We start from the raw sequence: 20,051 nt of genomic DNA on the forward strand, positions 1-20,051 counted from the left end.
GGCCCAAGGTGTGGCTATCAGTGTAGATGCAGGGGAGATGGCTAAGGAAGCTCATGTAGTACATGACTGTAGCCAGATCTGGGTCTAAACAGATGGCCAAGAGGACTGGAAGTGGCACTTAAAAGCCATCCGATACAGACTCCAGGGCCAACCTCCTTACTCCATCTACTTGGAGAAGAAACTCTAATTGTGGACAGGAACAAAATGGAGTTAAAGTCAAACCGTGGGGACCGAACACTCTGTGGACTGAAATGAAACTCTGAGCTGGAAACTCCTCTCTTCTCTTCCCCACGTGTACTTCTGTTTTTGACAAGATTGACTGGAGAACCATATGCCTGGAAAGCTGACCTGGACCAGGCTGTGGGGAGAGGAAAGCAAGACTTGAGGATGTTACTTGGGGGAGAGAGCTTTATTCCCCCTTCATACCTCTCACCTCTGTCATGATAGAGTCCAGATGGCCCTGCAGGGCCAGGATGAGCATCAGGAGAAGCAGTTATAGAACAAGCCATTGAGTTTAGTCTGGGAGGAAAAGTGAAGGAAGGAAGGGCTTTGGAGTTGGCCAGGTATGAGTTAGGTTAAGCCCAGACCCAGCCACTTTCTTGTTTTGTAACACAAACTCTCAAATTCCAATCTCCTTCTTTTAAAACAGGGTGTAGTGCTCACACAAGATAATATATGCAGAATACCTGGAACTGTACAGGTGCTCAACTGGTATGAGTACCCTCATTCCTTACCCTCTGGCCCAAGGTATAGTCTAAAGGTGCAAATGTAAGCTGAAGGCCACACCTAGTTGGATAGAAACTAAATAGGATTTGGGAATCTTGTACGAGTCACCAAAAAAGAGGGATGCATTTAGCTGTGCTTATGCCGTGGGTGTCTATGCTGCTCAAAAGGCTAACATGGCAATTATGGGGTCTTGGGGGATGATTCAGGGATGGGCCCTAGAAGTGGTTTCCTCCCCTCTATCACAACCAGTTGCAAAAAAGCTGAGGCACCACATCAAGAAGACAGGGCAGTCTTTGTGTTGAAAGGGCTCGAGTATTTGAATGCATTATTTCAAGTGTTATCTAAACAGAGATTACAGCTGCTGTTCATAGGATCTCTGACCACCAGGGCTGCAAGATGATTTAAAGCTGTGACCTCCAACCCCCAACTCTCAAAACACATGGCTATGATCTATCATATTTGCATTCCTAAAAAGCCTCAGATCATTTATTTAAAATTACATCATAAAAACATTTTTTCGATGATGATAAACATGTGTTTGGAACTAGAGATTCATGGTCTTGCAGTATGAAAATTATTTTTCTACAGAAATTTCCAAAATAATGGTGTTTCAGAGTCATTAGTGTATGTTTCTGTATTAGTTTCCTAGGTCTGCAACAAGTACCACAAACTATGTGACTTACAACAACGGAAACATGTTCCCTTACCGTTCTGGAAGCTAGAAGTCCTAAATCAAGGTGTCAGCTGGGCCACGCTTTCCCCAAAGCCTCTTGGGGAGATTCCTTGCTTGCCTTTTCCAGCTTCTGGGACCCCAGGCGTTCCTTGGTTTATGGCAGCAGAACTAATCTCTGCCTCCATCTTCATGTGACTATCTTCTCCTTGTATGTCTCTGTGTCTTCCCAGGGTGTTCTCCTTTCTGTGTGTCTCTCCTCTTCCTTTAAGAACACCAATCATCTTTGCTAGGGGTCACCTCTGATGACCTCATTTTAATTTGATTATCTCTGCAAAGACTCTCTTTTCAAAAAAGTTCACATTCTGTTGTATGATATTCTACATATCTCTTTGTGGGACTCAAGTGAATCCATAACAAGCTTTAAAGCTAAAACATCACTGAACAAATATAGTCTTTAATTATGCCATTTAATTTAATATATGTTTGCTCCTGAGTCTTTTCTCCCATCAACACCATCAGAATCACTGTTGCACTGCTTCTTATGCATTCTCATCCCGTTTATACACACTGTTATGGTACACCAGGCTCCAGGAGAAACAAATATGTAAATATACAGTGGAATATTACATGTCCATAAAAAAGAATGAAATAGTGTCATTTGCAGCCACATGGATGGACCTAGAGATTAGCATACTGAGTGAAGTAAGTCAGAGAAAGACAAATATGATATGATATCACTTATATGTGGAATCTAAAAGAATGGGACAAATGAACTTATTTACAAAACAGAAACAGACTCACAGGCATAGAAAACAAACTATGGCTGTCAAAGGGGAAAGGGAATAGGGATAAATTAGAAGTTTGGGATTAACATGTACACGTTACTATATATAAAATAGATAAAGAGCAAGGACCTACTGTATAGCACAAGGAACTATATTCAATATCTTATAATAATATATATATATTATATATATACTTATATATATATGTTTTTATATATATTCAGTTATATATTATATATTATATTCAGTTATAGTATATATATAACTGAATATATAATATAATATATAACCAAATCACTTTGCTGTACATCTGAAACTAACACATTGTAAACTGACTATACTTCAATTAAAAATTAAGTAATTAATTAATTTTTTCAAAAGGACACTCAAATAAAGCAGCAGTCTTGCAAGCCCAACAGCTTCCCTGATGGCCCAGAATTAACCATGCTTCCCATCTGAAAATTCTATTACGTATACAATAGACCTATAATGAAAATTTTATCCTCTAATTAATTGATTAGAATATCCTCAATTCATAATGGGCAGTCTCTCAGAATAGGAGCCACGCCTTCATCTAAGACCTGGTATTAATGAAATGGAGGCTTGATATTCAAATTATTTGGCATAAATCGAGAAATCTATGTAACCCTTTGTTATCTCTTTTCCATCTGCTAATCTGTAAAGCTGAACAAGTGCTGTTCCAGGTGCTGAGAGCAGAGCATGAACAACACAGATCAAGCCCAGGCCTCAAGGGGCTTGTATCAGTCCTTCATTGATATTAATTGAGCACCTACTATGTGCCCAGAGATGTTCTACATGGCGGGTTTCAAGAGGGACCATAGTCCACCTGCCTGAAGCATGCATTTCAAGAACTTTCCCTTCTCCTCTCCTTAAAGTGCCTTAGAATTCTTTCCTCTACATTTTCCATTTTTATAACCTTCCTCTTAGGATTCTAGTTGTAATGGACCTCTCAAAATTTGTACGTTGCAATCCTATTCCCCAGTGTGGTAGTATTTGTTGGTGGGGCTTTGGGGAGGTAATTATGTTTACATGAGGTCATGAATCCTCATGAATGGATTAACACCCGTATAAGAATCACAAGAGAGCTTGCCTCTTCCCTCTGCTCTCCACTCTGTGAGAATGCAATGAGAAGTTAGCAGTCTGCAACCTGGAAGAGGGGACACACCAGAGCCTAACCATGCTGGTTCCCTGATCTCAGATTTCCAGCCTCCAGGACTATGAGGAAAAAATGTCTGTTGTTTATAAGTCACCCCGACTCCCACCTCTAGTCTTTGGAACTTTGTTACAGTAGCCTGAGCTAAGGACATTAGGTGTTCTCTGGCTGCTATAAAGTATCTGCAGGATTTTAGACATGAAATCATTAAAGAGCTGTGCTCCCACTGCCTCTTAGAAAATCCCAGAGTCACAGAAGGTTCCCATCACAGAGCTAGCAGCAAGGACTGTGCAGACAATTCCAGCCTCAAGAACAGAGACCAGCTTTATAGCTGCTAACTGTGAATTTGGTCCTGACTATACTTTGCCGTGCCTCTGTTTCCTCCTTTTAAAGATGGAAAAACTACTGGTTGGGGCAAAAGCAACATGAAGGCTAGAGATGTGAGTTTGTCCTTGCTCAATGGCTTACCAGCTGTGGATCCCAGGCAAGACTTGTAATTGAACTTCATTGAGTCTCAAAGAGGCATTAAGGACCAAGATACATATGAAGAAAAACAAAGTTTAGGAAGAGAGTCTGAAAATGGTAGTTACTTTACTGATATCAGCTATTATTATTCCTATTTGTCTTAGCGACAACAGTAATTTTAGTTTCCTTCTCCTTCCTCTTAGAAAAGGCAGTCTTAAAAAGAGAAAGAGAGAGAGAGAATTAAAGAGATTAAAAGCCCTGTTCCTACTTTTTTAAAAGCCAAAGGTCCAAGTCCATTTTGGATGTGGAGCTTGACTTTATTTCTGTCTTCCTCTACTCTGAGCCTTGCCTTGTCCCACTGTCCCCCGCAAAGATCGTTAATCATACAGGCTGAGCGAAGCCCATCAAGGATTCCACAGCAGTGTTTGTGCTGTTTTCCTTTTTCTTAATTTGATTCTCACTTCAATACCTAAATTCAACCAATGTGAAGACAGATGGCATGCGGTCCTTTGCCCTGTCAATTTAGCGACGCTGGCAATGATTCAGGCCATGCGTGGATAGGGAGCAATTTTGCCTGAATGGTCTAAGAATACTACAGTTTTTAACCTCTGGGAAAAGTGTTTAGCAAACGACCTATAGCAGATTTGTGTGGGGGGGGGGGGGTGGGGATGATGTCACATTCCTAGGCAGATTTGTCTAAACAAGGCTCTGCTCAAGATAAATGGCTAACTATGGCCACCATTTTCATATAGAATTAGGAGACATAGCTATGCTGGCCTGGCAAGAGATTTGGTTAAGTGATTGGAACTTGGGTTACTGTCTTGGTTCTTCCCCCAACTCACCAGAGTGGTTGGTCACTTCACCTCAAAAGGACTCCACTTCTTCATTTTAAAGTTAGAGGTTTAGTCTATAGCCAATTCAGTTCAACTATTGCCGGGTGATACAAGGTGGGTTCTTGGTACTGTGATGTATTCCAAGATGAGAAACAACTGCAGTCAGCCTCAAGAAGTGTAAAATTTATTAAGATATATATACCCCTAAAGCTTATCTCTTGGTTCCCTCTACTAAAAAACCTCTTCTCTCCAGAGCTACATTTGGCTGGATTCTTTTCACCACTCATGCTTCAGCTGAAATGTGACCTCTGCAAAGACTCAACCCCAAAACACGTGACCTAAAGAAACCCCCATCTCATACACCCCAGGCCACTCTCTGTCCTCTTATTCTGAATCGTTCATTCATTGCACAGTGCTTTCTTTTAAGTATTTCTTTCTCACTGGCATTTCACTGGGTACAGTAGTCTCTACCTGTCCCATGGCTTTCATAGGACAAAGCCACTAATGTTCTGGAGCCATCATGGTGCCAAAGCCAGGAGGGGACACCTGGAGACAGTAGGGACAAATGAATCTGTCACCAGTGTGATGAGACTCTGCTTTTGTATTCAAATGGGTAATAATGATTATGATACCAACATGGAGGCATCATTGTGGTGATTAAATTATGCTTTTATGCAAAGTGCCTAGAACAATGTCTAGTATATACTGAGGTCTTAATTTTTCATGTTAACCCCTTCCTGGGGAAAAATAAGGTGACCTAAGCAATAAGTTCATATTTAATGGGTATTCATTCGTTGATAAACCTCTTATCATTTCTGTGAATAAAGAATTAGAGGAGTCTAAGGAAATTGAGCACAGATTTTAGGGAAAAGCTCTTTCGGCATTTACTACCACCTTCACCTCTGTGATTTCTAAAGAACTTAGGTGTGGATGCAACAAAAGTAGGCCAGGAGATAAAGCCAAAAGTCAGGAACCATGTTATGTTCAGAATAGCCCTTTACCTCTGACCTGTGAGCTATTACACTAAGTCCTGGATTTCCTTATGTTGGGGTCTGCCTTTCTGTGGGATGTGTCACGGTGGTTGGCCGAGGAAGCAGGGAAAATCTGAAGACCGCTTCTGGGAAAAAGAGACTTCCATGGGAATAGTTCCACCTGCTTTAGTTCCCCGGATATGACCAGATGTGTTTGAATGTCAGCTGTGTCTGTGTTTGAGATTTTTCCCCAGGAAGCTACTTCTTAGCAGCCAGGAAATTGTCCAACGGCGACACAGACCCAGGTGAAAGGGAGCATGCCTGAAATCCAGCAGGGGACAAGACTTAAGTTCAGCTAAGGTTCTTCCCCTTCCAAAAATGCCAGAGTGATGCAAAAGGGTGAACACAGCTACATGGGAGGCTCATAGGGTGTGTCCTGAAGGGAAAGGCAATTAACTTGAGGTGAGCCCCTCTCAGGGGCCTGCAGTCAGACTGCCCAAGGCACCCACATAAACAGGTGCTAAGCTATAATAAATCAGAAGTGCTGGAGCCAATTAACCCAGGTTTCGACACAGGAGCTCCCATACAATTAGTAAAAAATACAGAGATTTTGATCCATTGCAGGAGACAGTACCTTCAACCAGGAGTTTATAAAATAACACACCTACCATGATGGTGGTGGACAGCCTCCTGTGTTTCCGGCATGTTTGTGTAAGTGGCACAGTGCAACTCCAGGCTTGACACCACCCTGAAACCAGCAGTGTGACAGGAGCCTGAACTTGGTTGGCAGTCACCACTGACTGAAAGGAAGAATCCCAACACCACACAATATCGGGATGCTTATCCAGGACCTGAAAATTTATTTATCACCTAAATTTGTTTTATTCAAAAAATTGCAAAAGAAAACAAGAGGAAGAATAATAGGAAAGTGGTAAGGTTAGGTCAGACTTTGCTATCTTTCTTTTTTTTTCCCTCCAACACATTGTCTTGGCTTTAGAGAGAGGAAGTAAATTAAGAATTAAACCTTTCACATAGAACGGTTATTCATCAGAAATCAGTTTCTCAAACAAAACTATAAATCAAATTTGCTCTGGGGTTGACTTGTGTCCCCCCCCCCCCCGCAAAATTCATACATTAAAGTCCTAACCTCCAATGCCTCAGAATATGACCTTACCTGGAGACAAGGTCTTTAAAGAGGTAATCAAGTTAAAATGAGGTCATTAGGAAAAGCCCTAATTCCATGTGACTAGTGTGCTTAAAAGAAGGAAAAATGTGAGCCTTCCCTAGTGGTGCAGCTGTTAAGACTCTGCGCTTCCAATGCAGGGGGCACGGGTTCCATCCCTGGTCCGGGGACTAAGATCACATATTCTGCACCGGTGCAGCCAAAAGAAAAGGAAAAATGTGGACACAGACATGGGAAAATGCTGTGTAAAGATGAAGAAGGCCATTTATCCTTCCCTCACGACCCTCAGAAGGAACCAACGCTGCCAACACCTCGATTCAGACTTTATCCTCCAAAGCTGCATGACAACACATTTCCGTTGTTTTAGTCACCCACCTTATGAAACTTTGTTATCACAGCCCCAGGAAACTAACACAGGCCCAGACCAAATTACCGACCACACACAATAGCGAACTAAATAAAATGGTTATTGCTTTAAACGCCTTATGCAGCAAAAGCTAATTGATAAAGTGGGTAAATTATGGAATCTCTCTAGGCTTCAGCATTCACAATTACAAAAGGGATTTAAACATATTTTCCTCACCTAATTATCAGGAAGATTTAGTAGAATAATGCCTGTACATTGCCCAGCACAGTACCTGGCATATAAGTAACATTTAATGAGTACTTATTTTAGTGTTACCTTTGGAACATATGATAAGTCAAAATCAGAGTTATATATCCAAGAAAATATAAACTTCTGCCTTTGAGTATATCTGAAATAATGTTGGAGTTCAACATCATTTCATATAAAACAGTAATTTGTATAAAACTAGAGTATCACGTGGCAAGCACCAAGAGAACAGCAGGCACTTGACAAGGACTTGCTGTCAGTTTAAATGAACCAGGATTAAGGTGGAGCAAAATTAAAATATACTGAGCACCTAATATGTGCCCCCAAACCTTGCTCCTTGTATTTATTGAACAAATGAACATCATTTTGTTCATTTCTTGGAATATCTCTAAAATAGAAATATTACTATCCCTCAATCACAGGCAGGGACACTAGTTGAGAAATAAACTGCAATTTGCTCAAGATCACATAACTGATGTGTAGTACAGCAAGAAGAGCCAGGCATTTCTTATCCCAAACCCCAAGTTTTCTCCATCACACATGAGGGATTTGGTCCATGTGACTTGTGGTGGGGGGCGGGGGGGTCTCAGAAAGCCATTGGCAACATCAAGTCACAAGATAATCCGTGTTTCATGTGTATGTGAAACAAGATAAACAAAACCCGTATGCTTCCATGTTGCTCAGCAAAGCTTCAGGACGTTCTGGTAATGTCAAAGTGCCATATGAGGATATTGTGTGTCTTTAAGGACACTCTTTGGGTTGGGAGACCTCAGCCTCCTGTAGTTTTGTTCATTGCACTTGAACTCAAGAAGAGGAAGTCCCTCCCTTACACAGGTCACACCACCCAAGTTCTGTGGCTGCATTTCACAGGAAACCAAACCTAAAACGGACCTAGGAGGAGCTTTCTGCTAAAGGACACTGCTTACCACTGAGAATATTTTAACCCCCTGCCTCTTGGATTACCGGCTGCTGGACTTCTCCGTGATGCTGCCACAGACCCCCGACGCAAGGGACATCTCAGCACAAGGCCGTTTGCGATCCCCACGCTGTTCAGGTAAACTACGTAGGCCAGCCTCGTCTGAGTGGTCATCTCACTGTCATAGAGGATCATTAAGAAAGAGCTGATGTCAAGAATAAAAGGTTTTTCTAACATGGAATGCTGGCCCTTCTATAAAGCATCTGACGGACATAACGAAAGCCAGCTCCCTTCATCAGTTTTTAAAGATTCCTTCCTCTGCTGGAAGAAGGAATCAAGATACTGACCCATAAAAATTGAAAGATGAAACGTTTTCAATCTTCCCTCCCTGGAGCTTGAACCCCCTAACTGTTGGCTACTAAAAATCTGAAGACCAGGCTAGTTGCTGGCTTTCTTGGCTGACCTTCATTACGACAGCCATCTAGAAAGGCAGCCTCTATCCAAAGTGGGCCATTGAAAGTAGAAGTTAACTCCTGGAGCCTCTGTGGGTGTATATTTTTTAAATGTTCTAAATTGAGATGGTTTTCTTTCTGTGTTGGTCTGGAGGAGTGTGGACTTTTTAATCATACTAACCATTTTCCCTCTGCAGGGGTGAGGAACCCAAGCAGGAGAGTGAAGTTGGGGTGAAATGCCTACCCTCTATGGGTACCAGGAGGTATCTCTTCTAGATGCCTCTTCTTCTCAGAGAGAACAAACAAATAGTAAGCTGGAATAAGACAGAAAAGAGAATAAGTGTCATCCAAGTATCTATACTTTAAAAGATACTGATGTAGCTGAACTTTATCAGAACTGATTTTATCACAATGTACCAATGTTACTTATCTAATTATCTCCCTCAGCGATGCTGTTCCTTTGGATTCCCAAGGGCCACCCAAACCACAGGGAATAGTCATTTCAAAAATCAGGAAATCAATTGTAAGTCAGGCGAACTGGAGGTCAGCAGAGAAACGACAAAGCTTCAGAAATCCTCTGAGAAACTTAAGATAAAACTTTCCCTAGAGAATCAAGAAGGGCAACTGGTGTTTATTTAACTATGTCTCTTGCCAACCAGTCTATACACATGAGCTCATTTAACCCTTATACCCAAACTTGAGACTTAGATATTGTTTTCCCTATTTACAGAAGAAGAGCTTGAGTGGTCCAAGTTAATGTCCAAGGTTGTCCAATCACTAATATCAGTAACAGAATTCAAAACTACACTGATTTGCACCTGGTTCTCACTAATATGAACGGTGGCCACTGTTCCTTTACAGCTTCACAGAGTTCACCTCGAGTCCATTCCTGGCATCTTTGACACCAGCCCTCCTAGTGGTGACATTATTTTTTCTTTTCTCCAAGGAGCCCTCTCAGATGATTCTGTGAATAAAACCATTCTAAAACCAAAGCTTATGGTTTTCTGTACCATCTGGTCACCCCTGGCTTTATACCCAGGACCCCATCTCTAGCTCACTTTGCCATGAGTCAGGTGTTATCTTGGAAAGACAGTAGGATTTAACATCTGACTACATTGATTAGGATCCAAACTCTGTAGCTTGACCATATATGCTACCTTATTCCCTGAAATCCTCAATTCCTGCATCTTCATAATGGAGCAAGATCATATCACTTGTATTGACAACTCTTTAGCTTCAATAATATAATATCTATATTAAATGACATATGGTATATATTTAATACTTAGTAAGTGCTCAATTAATGTTGGCTCTTTCTCCATTACTTTCCTTTCCTCACCCTACATCAACTCTGGCCTTCTTCCTAAAACGTGCTCACAATTAGCATGGAATTTATTAATACAGATAAATTTATGAATATTTTATTTTAATAATCTCATTAGAGAATAGTAATATAACACAGTTACATAGCCTTGTAGAATTGACAGAGTCTTTGCACACTTTTTTTTAATTTAATGATCTTAACTTAATGAAGTAGGCAGAGCAATATTAGATGTTGAAACTGAGGCTCAAAAAGTTGATGAGGATGGACAGTATGGTGACATGGAGAGGAGGCTTTGAGATCAGTCAAAAGTGAATATGAATGTGGTGTATGACTTCATTATTGTTTGGGGGTAAGTGGCTTAACCTCTCTGAGCTTTGGTTAGCTTTGGTTGGTATTTTGTAGTTTGAAACTGGGTGGATTAATACATGCTATGGATTGCTATGAGGATGAAAGTGAATGTATATATTGTGTCTGACACAGAGGAAACATTCAGGAAATGGATAAATGGCATCTGTACAGTGTTGTTGCCAAGGTCACAGCAAGTAGCTGAGCTAGATCTGGCAGTATCTTTTTATGAATACCATCACATAAAGCAGTGAGATTCACCTTCGCACGTAGTTGCCAAGGTCTACCAAGACCTGAGCTCTGTACAGTTGCTCCAAGCTGTGCCTACGCGTCCTAGCATGAGAAAGAGAGAATGGTCAAAAGGGGTGAATTACTAAACAGAGATAATTAATTGAATCTAATTATATTTAAGATTTTTAACAGATTAAACATAATTCTCAGTGATTTGGGGAAGTAAGTTATCAATAAGACTGAGAAACATCAGGTTATAAAGGTTAGATATGAGTAGCTTAGTAAAGAAAAATAATCATGAAAAACAGACTTGTGGGAAACAGCGATCATAGAAATTTTTTGTGATTTTTGTTTCTTTTTGTTACTTTTGTGGACAGGATACTTTGGGAATCATCACCATGTTTATTCAACTTAATTTTAATCATGCCCTCCAAATAGCAATGACCATTTGAGTGCCTGCTATGCACTGGACGGTGCATACTCACTCTTTCTCATTTTTTAGTAGATATACTTATTCTTACTCTATAAAACAGGATACCAAGGTTCAGAGAAACTCCATACATTGTCGATTTCACACCGGAATGAGAAGCCAGGTCTATGGAAATCCCAAGCCCCTGCTCTTTGCACTGAACATCATCAATGCCCTGCTGGATGTATTCAGAATCATGATCACAGCATCACTTTCCTTTCAACTAATCAAAAGCATTTTAGGACTCCCAGATATACCATAAGCAATAGTAAAATATGTATGTGAGTTTTGTTTTTTGTATTTCACTGGTGATGCTAACTGAAACATTGTTTCCCAAACACCTAAGCATGGGAATTAGAATTCTACCATGTTTAAATGGCTCTGTGCATAGCTGTTTGCCCTACAAACTACGATGAACCAAAAGGTCTGGACATAACATGGAAGTTCAATATCCATCTGCATGAGGGCACAGCCCTTAATTGTGGTGTCTTCGCTGTTGAATTTAGCATGAGATAGAGATGAAGCATGGCTAGTAGCCCAAGCCCAGCCTCTGAGAGTGTCGAGCTTTTGTGGAGTCCCCAAGGATCTGCATTTCATCATCAACTTTGCAGATTCAGAAGACTAATTTTATGCAGGGAACTCAGAGTTCATGGGACTTCAGGACATTGTCTCACTCTGGTATTCTGGTGTATACATCCATGTTCTGTGACTTCATTCAAGTGTTAAAGGAAGCAACCTAAATGTCCATTGACACATAAATGGATAAAGATGTGGTGTGTGTATATGTGTGTGTGTGTGTGTGTGTATATATATATATATATATATATATAATGGAATATTACTCAGCCATAAAAATGATTGAAATAAGCCCATCTGCAGAAACATGGATGGACCTAGAGATTACCATACTAAGTGAAGTAAGCCAGACAGAGAAAGACAAATATCATATGATGTCACTTATATGTGGGATATAAAAAAAAAGATACAAATGAACTAATTTACAAAACAGAAAGAGACTCACAGACATAGAAAATAAACATGGTTACCAAAAAGGAAAGGGGGGAGAGATAAATTAGGAGGTTGGGATTAACATATACACACTACTGCATATGAAATAGGTAACTAATAAGGACCTACTATATATACACACATATGCATACATACACACACACATATATACATATATATGTATATATATTCTTTTTCAGATTATTTTCCCTTATAGATTATTATTAGTACAGTTCCCTGTGCTATACAGTAGGTCCTTGTTAGTTATCTATTTTACTGTATATAAAATAGATAACTAATAAGACATTGTAAAACAACTATACTTCAATAAAAAATAAAATAAAGTATATTTTAGTTTTAAGTTCCCTCCCAGGAGGCAAATCTACAGAGGATATCAAATGCCTGTCAGAAGTTGAGAGCCAAGTCAGAGCTGTCAGTGCAATAGCTGGATTTGCCCAGCTACTGATGATCTGATGCCTTGATAGGCACCTGGGAGCCAGTCTGCTTATGAATATTCACAGAGCAGGACACTCTTACACCTGGGCAAGTCCAGGTAGCTCCTGAGCAGCTCCATCTCTCTGGTACTTCCCAGAGAACACCTCCACGCTCTCCTTATCCCAAACTCCTACTTCTGTTCCCAAGCTCTCTCTACTAAACCACCACATCCATCCTTTGAGAAATAGATAACCTGGGTTTGAATTCAGACTGTTACTTGCTGGCAGGATGATTTTAGACAAGTTATTTAACTTCTCAGAACTTTAGGTTATCATTTATAAACTGGAATTGCAATACCTACCTTCTGAATTTGTGGTGATAAGTGAGATGCAGTATGTAAACAATATAGTGCATATTATAGTGTCTAGCAATTATTAAGTGCAAAGTAAATGATGGTGGCTATATTAATCACTTTTAGCACAGTTATGAGTTTATGAGTCATGAGTTTATTTTATATTCAGATGAACCGTCATTAGAATCTTTGGGGGTTTGTCTCTTCTTAAGGATTTTGATCTAAAGAAGTCCTATTTTGAGGTGATTTCTACAGAAAGTTAATCTCATCATTTTTGCATTTATTTTAGTCAGCCATTTATCAAAGCCTTGGTAGTATCTTCCAACTCTCGAAATGTATTACTCCTCTGAAAAACACAAAGATTTCATGAAAAAATGGTAGAAATTCCTTTAGAATACTTTCCTTGCCAATTACATATCCTGCATCCTTCATGGTACTGATGCATAGAACTTACTCAATAATTATCTGTTGAACTAGACTTGTTTAACAGTTTATAATTTACAAAATACTTTCACTTCCATGATCTCATTTGGTCTTCAGAATCATCCTTTGAGCAAAGGAGCATGAGGATTTATATCCCCACTTTTCTGATTAGAAAAAAATGAGGCTCAAGTTGTACAATTCACTGTACAGCTCAACGTACCTGGGTTTAGAGACCTGCCTCACATCTGGCTAGGGGAGTGATCCTGAATAGAAGGAGGGACAAAGATAGCATTAATTACATGGAGGAAGTTCAACTCAGAAGTTACGTTCTAAATGCATTGAAGTTACAAAGTAAGTGATGATCTCATCTTAATCCATATTGTGCATTTGTTCCCTTGACAGATTTGGCTCAAGAGGACTCTCCCTGAAAAAAATGACAGAATTGTTCAGTATTGAAAAATCTGGGTCACTTGGATTGTTGCCTTACAATGGAATATAAATTAAACAGGATGTCCTACATAGGGTTCTGGCATTCAGTAAATGGTGTCATCACCATCATCATCATCATCATTATTATTATTAAATTATATTACTCTTAGTCCTGGCTTTTCATGCCTCTTCTTTGGATTTTTAAGTTTCCCTCAAACTTCTTTGAAGTCCTTCTTATGGTGAAACAGTTCCTCAGAAATGGTTAGTATACAGCAGGTGTCTTGTAAATGACTGCTTAAAGAAAGACGGTGCTTTCGCCATTGGACTTGAGATGTTCATGGGAAGTAGGCTGGCCTGTAAGTTGTGATTGATAGATAAATAGATAGATCCATCCCTGAATCTCAGTTTATTTTCTTATATCTTTCTTTTCTCTAAAATTTGCCTTCAGTTCTGCCCCAATGCATTAATCAATCAATGGAGAATTCATCACAGTTGGGGATATTCTGATTAATCTAGGCCTGGCAGTACCTGCCCCTAATCAGCATGCTTCTAGCATCATTTATGAGAGCTAAATGAAAAAAGGGGCAAGGTAAACAGTTAAACTTTGAAAAAAATAAGAAAACATCAAACTAGGCTCTTGGTAATCTACATTTTATTTTCCTACAGCTTCATTTTTTTGAACAGTTAAATAACTTTAATGATAAGAGAGCAGAAAGAGAAAGGATGGGGGGAAAGGAAGAGGAAATTAAGGAAGAAGGAAGGGAGGACAGAGGGAAGAAAGGCATACGTGAAAACAAAATGAGTGAATGAGGAAAAGAGATGATAAAGAAAGAAGCTATTTACTACAAAATAAGGGGGGAGACGGAAAAGAAAAAAATCTTACTACTGAAAGAAGGCAACGCTTTCTGCAGAAGAGAAAAGGAGATGGCTTTTGAAAACAAAAGCACCAAGAGTGATAAATTCCTAAATGATAGATTGCATCAGTTCATTAAGGGTGTTTTCAAAATCATTTAAAATAAAAAATGGATGCACATGAAAATGCCTTGAGATATTTAAGGGAAGTTACTTGTTACCAAGACAGTTGCAAAATCTTTTCCTTAATATATGCCCATACTTAATAGCAGAAAAACTAGGAAAGAAATCTCCCATATCCCTCAAGAAAAATCTATAATAACAATCCATTTGACTTCAAATGCCTCCATTCATTGGAAATGCAATAAAATTAAATGCTATATTTAATTAAATTTAGCTGATTGGTCTGACCAGGGTATAGAATTAGAAATCCAATCAGCATATATCTTTCTCTAAGTATGAGTATCTCTAAAATGTAACTTTCTAATTTGTGATAAGAAAATAGAGGAAAATTACATACAGTTGTGACCAAATTAATAAATATCTGCATCTGAGAAATCTTGGTTTCAACATGTTTGCTCAAAATTCGTGCACCAGGCGTGCGTGTGCACTCACACACACACTTCCTGGCCCTCTTCCCAAAATATACACATTTCACACCCTCCCTCAACTCCAAATGACAACCACCACTGTTCATATGTTAGTTGTGATTGTTCAGGGAATCAGATGTATGTTGCATGTATTTTATATTAATTTCTTTTCTTGTTTTAATGGGAAAAAGCATCAACCCTTAATTTAGACCCTCTCCTCCAGCCTTGACCCAGGTTTAGCTGCCCAGCTACGTCTTGGCTTTATGACTGAGTCTAATATCTTCTTCAACAATTCTTAGTTTGCTTCTGGTCATTTCCTATATTTATTTAGGTACATTGTCATTATTAGAATGATGTTTCTTAAACTATGCAATAAACAGAGGCCAGTATTTTTATAGGCTTCATCTTCGAGGAATAAGTGAGAAATGTTTGAGAGCAAAAAAAAATGTCCTTACTATAAAAAGCATTGTTTTCCCCTCATGAAATATTAATTTCAGATCAGGTTGAAATGCAGCAGAAATATTTATGATAAAAATGTCTCTTTGCAAGCTCAGTTTGGTAGCATGGGTGAAGTCCCTGTGGAGAACAGTTCTCCAGGATAACAAGGAAATATGATTTTTGCTTTACTTGTTTCCAATTGTTTAAACTGTTTATGATACCATAGGGGTATTAATTATTTTTGGATTAAGAGCCTCCCCAAAATCCAGTTTATTTATTTAAAAAAGTCTTTCTTTCCTAACACATCCACTGAGACCCCAGGTGGGTTATGGGCTCAGAAACGGCCATTCTGTTTTAATGCCCATATTTAATGTACATTCTTTGGAGGTCTTAAGCATGCTCCCAGTCTGTAGAATCCTGTTTCCTTTATTTCAGTTTTCTGAAATATTGATGTGTTTTAACCATCAAATCCATGGCCTTTACCAAATGCTTTTCAACCTATAAAGTGAGCTAATTATTGGGATCATCATCTCCAAAATGGTGGGATTATTTGGCCAAAATGGATGATTAGGGCAGGAACTCCTTTACTCTCAGGACCTCAGCCATGTTGTGCACCTGTCTTTGACATGACCCTCTTTATACCTTGAGGGGGGTGAAAGAGCCTTATAGGGAGGCAACATAGGATGGAACTGTGTTTCTCAAACTGGGGTTCATTTTGGACCTCCAAGGAGCCCCAGAAGCCTAGGGGCCTATAAACCCCATGGGAACTCTATTCTTGAAATCAAACCATAGATTTCTATGGCAAAATTAATCATGAGCATATTCCAGCTCTTTTGCTTAGGCTTTGAAGCCTGGTGTACATTCAAGCAATTTTAGCACTCAGCTTGGTATTTATGATTAGATCTTCATTGGCTTCTACCTTTTAATGCAGTCAGTATTTTCCCTTGTTGGAGAAGTGAACAGGCATTATGAAAAAAGGTGGCCTCCTTACGTGGACTCCTCGAGGGCCCAGGGTCTCTTCTTACCCAGTCACTTCCCTACCGTGGGACCTTGCAGGCACGGTGTGGTTTCTTGGTGCAGGCAGGATGCAGGCAGCATCCCCAGGGCAGAGCCAACTCTGGACATGTTAGTATCATTTGTAATAAGTGCCCTGCTGTGACTGACCGATGGCACCTGAGCGTCACTTCCCTTTGGCAGCAAGAGCTGTGCTTTGGCTTTATTTCTGTGGCTAACTAGGAAGAGAACCTGAAATCAATGCCTCTGTTCCTATAGAAAATGAATGTGCAAAACACAATGAGATTTCCCCATTTCTGGGGCACCACAGCCTCTCGAGGTCCCTGAGGGAAGGCAAGAAAGGCAGGCATCTAATGATGCTCTTTTATCTCAGATCATCTCTAGATCCTGAAGCTTCCTGGAGAAAGACCTGCAGGCCTGGGGGACTCCTCAGCCTGGAAGTCCTTCCCCCTACCTCCCATTATCATGCCCCAAGTAGGGGTCAGGGTTACTTGAAGCTTTGATTGCTGTCTTTGAGACATTTGAGAAATTGCTGTCTGGTGGCTTTTCCCACTCTCACCTGTGTCATAAATTTTGGGATGTGGTAGATTTCCTTTCAACATTTCACTGAAAATTAACTCAGAAATAGCTCTAAATGTATGGAGGATTGTTGATGAGCGGTGGCAGTTCCTGTATTTCCATTTAGGATGAGCTTAGGACTGCAAGGAGAATGGAAGTGTGGTTATCTGGTATTTTCCATAAGGGTAAGAAGTGTCGGTGAGTGGTGAGTGCAGACGGAAATGAGTGGCCTGATGTTCTTATATCCACTTCCTCTGCCTCACTGCCCGTTAAAATACCTGAGGCATTTTTAAAATACCAATACCTGAGCTCTAGCCCAGAAGAACTGACTCAAACTTTTGGAGCCATCAATATTTTTTAAAGTTTCCCAGGTCATTCTGATAAGTATGAGGATCCATGCTTCCCTCACCTGGTGGTCATGAACTACAGGTAAGCACTTCTCATTTCTGGAGACTAAAACCCAAAAGTGATATACGGCATTTAATTAAGCTTAAAAGTTTAAGTTAATGTGAATCACCATTTCTCTATGTCTTAGATACCTTATGTTCTTATGTAATCCTAACAAGAGCCCTACAGATGGCTGCTGGGTTACACCCATTTTAAAGATAAGCAAACTGAGGCTCAGAGCAGGTAGATAGGCATCTCAACATGTAACTAAAACATTTCAAGACCAATGGTTTGCAGTACCAACTTGTAGAGCAGGCTACCTACCACCTGTGAATGTTCAGTTTGGTTTTGTATAAAATAAGGATGATAATACAGATCATATCAGGTTACTGTGATAGAAGCTGAGGACACATAGTCGGTGTTCAATGTTCATTCCATTTGTTTTTTTTAAATACGCATGTCAGGAAGGGACGGGTCTTATCTTTTCTGTAATATGTTACGTTTGTAAAACCTATGGGCATGAAATTCTGTCTGACTCACCACATCCCATTCTCACCACATCCTTTACAAAGTAACTAAGATCAGATAAGACCGTCGCATTCTCAGACAGGACTTAGACATTCTGAGTAGAGCAAAGAGCTCTTCACCTTGTGGAGTGCTACCCATTCTGTCGTGCTGATGACACCATTTGGCTGACTCATCTTCTGATATGGGTCACTAAGTCCCCAAATTTTGCTTTTCAAGTGCCAGCAAAGTTGGACTCTCTTCATGACATTTTAAAATTATTTTTGTACAATAGATTGCTCACATCTCTCAAAAGCTGCTAGTAAAATATCTCCTTTGAACTTTTATTAAGATTTTAAAATACAAACCTAATAAACACTGATGTTGCAGATTGAATAATTTACAAAGGTTTAGATATAAAGCAAAAGCTAGGAATTCCTTCCCCAGCGTCTTCCCTGACCATCGCTGATGCCCTAGGTGTTCACACTTTGTCAAAGTCTTTCTGCAATTTTGCTCTGCAAGGAGCTCTATTAGAGAAGCCAATAAAATGTGAGAAACATAATAACCTACTTCCAACTTTTTAAAGCCATTTTCTATCACCAAGTAGGGAGGGATTGTAGTTTTTAAATGGAACTTTTTTGAGGAATCTTTGAGCTGGAAGAAACCTATTGGGTCCAACCTGTTCATTATTCAGATGAAAAAAAAATGAGGCCCAGAACACTCCAAATGCTTTGTTCAAGGCTACACCGTGGATGGCCAGAGCAGGGTTGGAAAGCAGCTTCCCCGGCCACCTCCCCGTGGCCAGTACTGCTTACTGATCCAAGGCAGCAAGCCTTCGAGGAAACTGTCCTGTACCTTGCGATTCCTTCACTCTGTACATAAGCGCTAGCCAAGAACCAGGCACATGGGGAGCCCTCTATAAAGATCTACTTATTTTATCTCATTTCAACACAACTTTAGCCCTGCTGGTCAATGCACTGAAAGGAATGAAGAGACTATATATGTAAGACATTTAAAGTCATAAATGCTCCCAAAGCCGGGAAGGGGTTGCAAATTGACCTATATGACTATAATCAAGTCATCTCATTCCTCTAAACAGTAATATCCACAAATCAATGTCAATAACCCGAGATACCCAAATATAACATGACCAATGTTAAAACGACTTGCAAACTTTGTTATGCAAGGAATTGCATATCTGTATTTCCATAATGTTATAGTTTGTAAGGTATTTTCAGAGGTACCAGCTTATTTCACACTTAAAATAATACCAGAAAAGGATCATATGGACATTACCATTTATAAATGAGGAGATGCCAGCTGCTCCTACAAGGTCCAGTGCTGGTTAATGACAGCACTGGAACCGAACAGAGTCCCTCAACTTTCAGTCCAGGACTCTTCCAGTATTTGATGTCCATTGTTTGTATTACATTGATGAAGTCCTCTTCCCCACCCCCATGGACAAGACAACTTACAAAGAGGCCACGAACTAAATAACTCCACACCCTATCCATACAGAATGGTCAGTGAATGAGTACCTAACAGCAGCCTCCCCTTTCCCTGTGTCATTCATTGACCTAGAAGCACATGGTGAGAGATGCTGTGGGGTAGAACACAGGGTATCTGAGGACCTGGAGCTTAGTCCCAGTTCTTTAGTAACTTTCCTGCAGTTACTGGTCCAAGATCCTACGGCTCAAGTCCAAATCCCATCCTTTGTCATACATGGTCCTTGACAATCAAAATCCAAGGGACCAGGACTTCCCTGGTGGTCGGGTGGGTAAGACTCCTTGCTCCCAATGCAGGGGGACTGTGTCAATCCCTGGTTGGGGAACCAGGTTCCACATGCCACAACTAAAGATCCCACATGCCACAACTAAAAACATGCCACAATGAAGATCCCG

The 20,051-nt window shown here is 40.0% G+C and overlaps 1 protein-coding gene across 1 annotated transcript in view; it reads left to right on the forward strand.

Annotated features, from left to right (window-relative positions):
• The first annotated feature begins 8,349 nt into the window (after nucleotides 1-8,349).
• The window catches only part of CLNK (cytokine dependent hematopoietic cell linker), a 188,681-nt gene continuing 176,979 nt past the window's right edge, over nucleotides 8,350-20,051 (forward strand). The window contains exon 1 of the mRNA XM_027103353.1: nucleotides 8,350-8,477. The gene's annotated coding sequence lies outside the window, so the exon portion shown is untranslated. The remainder of the gene's footprint in view (nucleotides 8,478-20,051) is intronic.

This window comes from Aethalodelphis obliquidens, unplaced genomic scaffold (assembly GCF_003676395.1).
Source record: "Aethalodelphis obliquidens isolate GAN/ISIS:26980383/991018 unplaced genomic scaffold, ASM367639v1 scaffold6, whole genome shotgun sequence".
Classification (NCBI taxonomy): domain Eukaryota; kingdom Metazoa; phylum Chordata; class Mammalia; order Artiodactyla; family Delphinidae; genus Aethalodelphis; species Aethalodelphis obliquidens.